The sequence below is a fragment of the Etheostoma spectabile genome, chromosome 8 (genome assembly GCF_008692095.1).
Source record: "Etheostoma spectabile isolate EspeVRDwgs_2016 chromosome 8, UIUC_Espe_1.0, whole genome shotgun sequence".
Classification (NCBI taxonomy): Eukaryota; Metazoa; Chordata; class Actinopteri; order Perciformes; family Percidae; genus Etheostoma; species Etheostoma spectabile.
In genome coordinates, this window is record NC_045740.1 from 28,305,760 (window position 1) to 28,312,313 (window position 6,554).

Below are 6,554 nucleotides of genomic sequence, written 5' to 3' on the forward strand. Positions count from 1 at the left end.
TTTTTTTTTTTTTCGTTCTAGAGTGAAAGTAATCGGCTGAGAGGGGTCGAGGAGTGCACTGCAAACACCTGAGCAATGTTGAAATATAATTTCTTTGGCAAAGCATACTGTTGTAGTAGTTGCACAGTGATGTACACAGTAGCATAGAAGAAAATAAAACCATAAACATGTGTAAACCAAAAGTATAATTTAGAATACAGTGAAGAACAAATTTGTCTGTGTCTAAATGGACTGTTCTAGAACTATTCACCATTCACACGTGTGGCGCTGAATTCCTGTTCCTTTCACTTGTACTATTCCACTTTTCCTTCTTCTCCGCGTCCTCTTCCGCGTCCTCCCCTTGCTATCTGTCAATTGTTGGCATCCATTATGCAAAACAAATCCGATCTGACCTTTGACCTATTAGTAATGCTGTAATTGGTTAGCGATCAGCTAAGTAATTAGTGTTTGCACATGTGAAGAGTGTGTGTGTGTGTGACTTGGTGAATAAGAGAAGCGTTTTGATTGGTTTTGTTTTGGAATAGGAAAGCAGGTCCCTTCCTGTATTTTGTGTTTTAGGTAGATAATTGTGTGTAGTTTAATTGAAAACTGAGTGAAAGGCTGAGAAATAGTTTAATGATTTTTAGATTTTAGTGTTGCTCTCTGAGTCAGAGGTTTAAAAAACCGTGTGACATGAAAATATTCTGTGTTTGAGCAGTTGTAAAAAAACAAAACGGTAAGTTCAAAGAGAAGAGGCTAAATTGGAAGCTGAAATTAAAACCTTGGGTGCAAAACTAGTTTCCATCCATTGCTATAGTAGAGAGCAGATGGATGAATTAGGAGGATCCCTTTGGTTTACAGGATAATAGGAACTGGGAGAAGAAAGTTTCCCTTACAGACCAGGCTGCCAGCTAACGAACAGCCACCAGGGCAGCTATTAGAGGAAGGGCAGCGACCTAACACAGCGTACTCATATTTGCTTATTTTAACCATAAAGCACAAGGGATTGGTGATTTAATCATGCATGTCAGGTTGGGAAGTGATTAAGTAAACACACAGGACCAGAAAAGAGCTATTAGACGACATGTGGGAAGGGGTTTGGTCAGGCGCTGCAGCTTGCTTATTTCCCAACAATGCCATGGAGATGCAATTTAGGGTCACACACAGGCTCCAAATCACACCAGGGAAAAAGGTTCAACCAGTGCTCTCAGAATTTTGTAAAAATGTCTGAAGGTACATATTTCCACTGTATATTTGAATGCACTTTTGATAATTAATTCTGGGTCAAAACGTATAAGGAAATTGATGTTGAGTAGGCTTAAGACTTTCCTCTTTGATTAAGCTTATAGTTAGGGCTGGCTCAGAAGAGTCCTGAACCATCCCTTAGTTAAGCTGCTATGGGCCTAGACAGCTGGGGGACTTCCCATGATGCACTGAGCACCTCTCTCTTCCTCCCTCTCTCCATCTGTACGCAGCCTCATTTCATTAATGCATGTTACTAACTCAACTTCTTCCCTTTCCCAGAGTCTTGTGCTCTCTCACCCCCGGAGTCTTGTGCTCTCTCGCCCCTCTCCTCTCTCCTCCTAGTGCTTCCTGCAGGTGTTTCTGGCTCTGGAGCTGTGGTTGGAATCACCTGCTGCCTCCATGTTCCTGCTTGACACCCTCTGCTACAATTCTCCATGTCTATCTCTGTCTCTCTCTCTCTGTCTCTTTCACTCACCCCCAACCGGTTGAGGCAGATGACCTCCCACCCTGAGCCATGGTTCTGCTCGAGGTTTCTGCCTCTTAAAGGAAGTTTTTCCTTGCCTCAGGGAACTGTTGGGTTTCTGTAAATTACATCACAGAGTACGGTCTAGACCTGCTCTTTACGGAAAACGCAATGAGATAACTGTTGTTGTGATTTAGCGCTATACAAATAAAATTGAATTGAATGTTATATTCAAGAAAAAACTAACTTCTGTCGGCTGTATTCTGGGGTTAAATCCTAAAGCAATGGCAAAAGGCTGCTGGAGAGGCTTTTCTTTTAATGCAAGGAGATGCATTCTTCTGTGGATCGCAGACTCTGTTCCCACGATTTCACAATGGACTTGGAGTATTGGAACTCTCCTATTAGCAGCTATTAGCTTCTGGCTGGGAGACATGCCTTTTTGCTTTTTTGGAATATTTTTTGGTATATTGGGAAGGATGGTGCATGGACCCTTTGGAGTGACCTCTGTGGTCTAGCATGGTCTGAGTCTCAAATTACATTTCCAGATGACATGCAATGGCTAAAGTGACCCATTTTGACTGATTACGTTGAGTATGCATCAACTGTGCAAACCTTCTGTGTTTTGGTTTATTATTATGTATGTATTTATTTATTTTACTTCTTTATGTTATCTAGTTGTTTTTTCAAGGGGTTGTGGGTGGGCTAAAAGTAGAGCTTTATTCTTTACTCAGTGGCTGTCTTCTTTTAAGTTGTACGTACCCCTTGGAAACTTAATAAAGAAAAATAAAAGAGCTATTAGATGAAGGCCAATGAGCAGTAGCTGGAAGATAAAAATGTAACTTCCATAATAATAAATAAAAATGGGTAGGTAAGGAGACATTTTTCAATAAACACCATGATGAGATTTTTGGGCACACAATATTACAAAGGGGCCAGCGGAACAAGAGAAGAAGACCAGTGTGTCCCAGATGGAAGAAACTCACACAACACTGTTAATCCTCTGTGAATGTTCATAATAACATTCCTCAGTGGATAGATCTTTAAGGACTAGTTTGAAATGGAGGGGGAAAATCTAGGATGAGAGCTCTTTAAGATTGGGAAAAGAGCAGAGATAGAGCTAACATGGGGTCTGATCTTAAGATATTGAAGCTTGGACTTGGAGGGACAAAACTGAGATTGGATGTCAACATCGCTGTTGACATCCAATCTCAGTTTTGTCCCTCCAAGTACAGAGCAAACACAGAAAGACAAGCCTCTGTGTAGGGATTAGAATAAAAGATGATATCAAATACCTCTGAGCAGATTAAAGGGCTGGATGAGAGAGATATGCCCATCTGTTTTTACTGTATTCAATTGTGAAATCATCAACCTTGTGAATACAGTAAAATACTGTATTTCTGGTTTACAGATGACTACTGTAAAGTCATTTTACAGTATGGATACAATAAAATCAGGGTATATTGCTGGCATCTTTGCTGCCAGCAATTACTGTAAATTATAGAAATACAGAATTATTCTGTATTTTTGGTTTACTGACTACTACCATAAAGGGATTTCTTGTATGCATACCATAAAATTAATGTTATACCGCTGGCATCTGTCTTGAGAAGAGTGAACTCTTGTTATGATTTGACATTATAAATAAAATTTAATTTAGCTGAAATTGATTTAAATGGTTTGATCATGTTTACTGATACAGACAAATAGAACAGAATATGTCTTATTTTATCAGTAATTATGATTGAGCAAAAGCCAAGCAAATGCTATGATAGAGGAACTGTAAAATATAAAAAAAAAAATTGTATATGTAAAATGTATATATGTAAATCTTTAAATATCTAAGCCTACAACATATACAAGTGAAAGGAAATAGCTAAAAACTGAAAACATGTAATTTTACCAAGTGACCGGACATGTTATGCTACTGGACTGCAATTTATGTGGAAGGAGATTCTAAAGAAACCATATGGTCCAGGGGTAACTGCAGGCCTCTTCCTCCCTGTCATCTTCATCTTCCTCCTTCTGATCACTAAAGGCCTCTGTCCTTCTCTCTGAATCTACAGCCTCTTCTTCATCCTTCACAGTCAATTATTGCTTTCCCTTTTTCTCTTTCACTTATTTTGGCATCTCCTTTTGTGGTCTTCTCCTGCTCTGACCCACCTGGTCTCTCCAGGTTACTGCCTTCTCTTTCTTCATTTCCCTCCTCCTCTTCCTCCGGTGCACTACTCTGAATTTTCTTGGCTGGCAATATCCCCACTTTTACGCTTCAGCTAATCTCTCCAGGTACTCTGGCTTGCGTAAGTCATGACGTGAACAGCTCTGGTTAGCCTTGTATTGCATTACACTGTAGTGCCCTGTAGCTAATAAGTAGCCTCACAAACATAAAATCAGAAGTGATTTATCACATGCACACAACAGTTATGTCCAGACTAGCCTTCTTAAGGGCGGCTGTGGATCAGTAGTGGAGCGGTTACCTGCAAATTGGAAGGTTGGTGGTTCAATCTCTGGCTCTGTAGTCCCATGTCGAACTGTCCTTGGGCAAGACACTGAACCCCGAGTTGCCCCCGATGCTGTGCCATTGGAGCGTAAATGTGTGTGTGTGTGTGTTCATCTGATGAGCACGGTGGCACCTTGTACGGCAGCCTCGGCCAGAGTGTATGAATGTGTGTGAATGGTTCCTGTATGATGTGAAAGTGCTTTGAGTAGTTAAGACTAGAAAAGTACTATATAAATCCAGTACATTAATCCAATTGTGTTTTTTGTTTCAGCCGTCTTTGGAGGAGTGTCTGGCAAAGTGAGACTAACGTTTGACTGACCAGTGGCCTCATCTAGCCCATGAAGGTCTGCTACCAGCGTCATGCTATATAGATTTTCATTTGGGACACCGGCACTGCCGAGGAGGAGGACACTGCTCCTGTCACGTCCAATCAGCTCGCCTGTTTGTCTTTATCTAACCCCCCTTTCTGTCTGTCTCAGCCCCTACCGTGACCTGGCATCCACCCTCTGCCCAGCTGCACGGAAGCCCCTACATCTCAGCTTAAATTTGAATCAAATCCCACTTAATGTCAAGGTGTTGTTTCAGATCACAGCGATGAAAGTCATCCTGTCGAGGACATGACTGCGGCATGTACGGACTCCTGAACACGGTATCCTATCGTGCACACCAATGCAAAGATCTCATCTTTCATTTGCGCCAGCATGTATTGTGTGGTGTGGTGTGCCAAAGTGGAGAAGAAGACAAGATAGCGAGAGATAGCAGGGCTCAAATGTATGAATGTCTTCCAGTTTTCATCTTTATTTCAAAACATGCATGTCGTCAAAACCACACACCTGCAAACACACATGCAAACTCTTTCCATCACGTCTTTTCTACCTTTTTTTTTTTTGCTCTTTCTCTCCAACACCCTTAATCAAACACACGCCTCCACCAGCCCAACATCTCCGGGCTGAGGAAGCAACATAGCATGTTTCTGTCATTTCCTCGGCCTCTGGTCCCAGAGCCATCTGAGGATGGATCAATACCAAACGTTAATGTCTGCTGCTCCCCAATCACAACTCCACTGGTGGGAGATAAAGCAAAGAAACAGACAGTAAAGCTTCCTCTCTTTTTGCCTCCTTTTCTCTGTCTTATTTCACTCCTGGCCTTTCTCTGCAACCAGACTGACACCTAGAGTGAGAGTGTGAGAGTGAGAGAGAGAGAGAGAGAGAGAGAGAGAGAGAGAGAGAGAGAGAGAGAGAGAGAGAGAGAGAGAGAGAGAGAGTCCCCCCCAGCTGAAAGCAGCTGTCCTTTGTAGCGCCAGGAAATGTTCATGTGTTTTTGTGTCCTTTGAAAAGCAGCCAATGTGCTACACTGGCAATAAGTTGCCTCTGATGTTGCGTTCACGTTTCATATTCATATTTTCCGTCTCATGTCAGTTTTGATGTTTCGGCAGAGGAGCTGTACTTGATGTCTGACTCTCTTTTTTTTTCCCCCATTTTCATTACATTGCGCTAACCATGCTTGCATGACAACCGCACCTTAATGAATAAATGAATTAATTAGATCTTGTTTGATCCACCGTCATCATCAAGCGTCTCTCCCCCTTGGTAATGACCTCAATAATGGTGCTGACTTTAATGGGATTTTAATTGATTTAGCTGCTTCGGGTTGATGGCGTGCGTGTACCCTGCGCTCCACAGACGGAGGTGAGCAGAGGAGCTGATCCTTAACCACTCAAAACATGTCTGTCGTGTCCTCTTATTTTCCAACATAGTCTAAACTGTAAAACATCAGATTCAATCAAATCAAACCCTTTTTTACAGCACCAATGAGGAACAAGTGCACTACAAAATAACTCTGATTTGATTGACTATATAAATGGTTGGCTGAGAAGACATTTCATAAGGTTTTATGTGAAACCCTTCACACATCTGATGCCCTCAGGTCCTCTGGCAGGGTAGTTTAGAGATGTGGACCAAAGACACTAAACCTGCCTCTCTGCAGGTCTTATTGTGAGCCAGTGTAACAGTTATGAAGGGATAATCAGATGTATTCAAGCAGTAATCCGCTTAGTTATTTGAAAACCATGAGTAGGATCTCAAAGGCTAGTAAAAGTGAAACGTGCATTGATTAATTATTGTTCACTCTGTGTTACTGTGAGAGGAATTACATCATTCATGAGACATGCAGCGGAAGAACAATCCTGAAAAAACACAACACACAATCTTGAAATGCATCCTTGAAGGTCCCATGACATTTAAAAGCTACATGAGTCTGTAGCTTTTGAGGAGTGGGGGGGGCATGACCAACTGCCACTTTGCTCATTTGAAAGCCATGATGTCTCTCTCTCACGGGACGGGCTAAATTCTCTGGGCGGGCAAAGCAGAG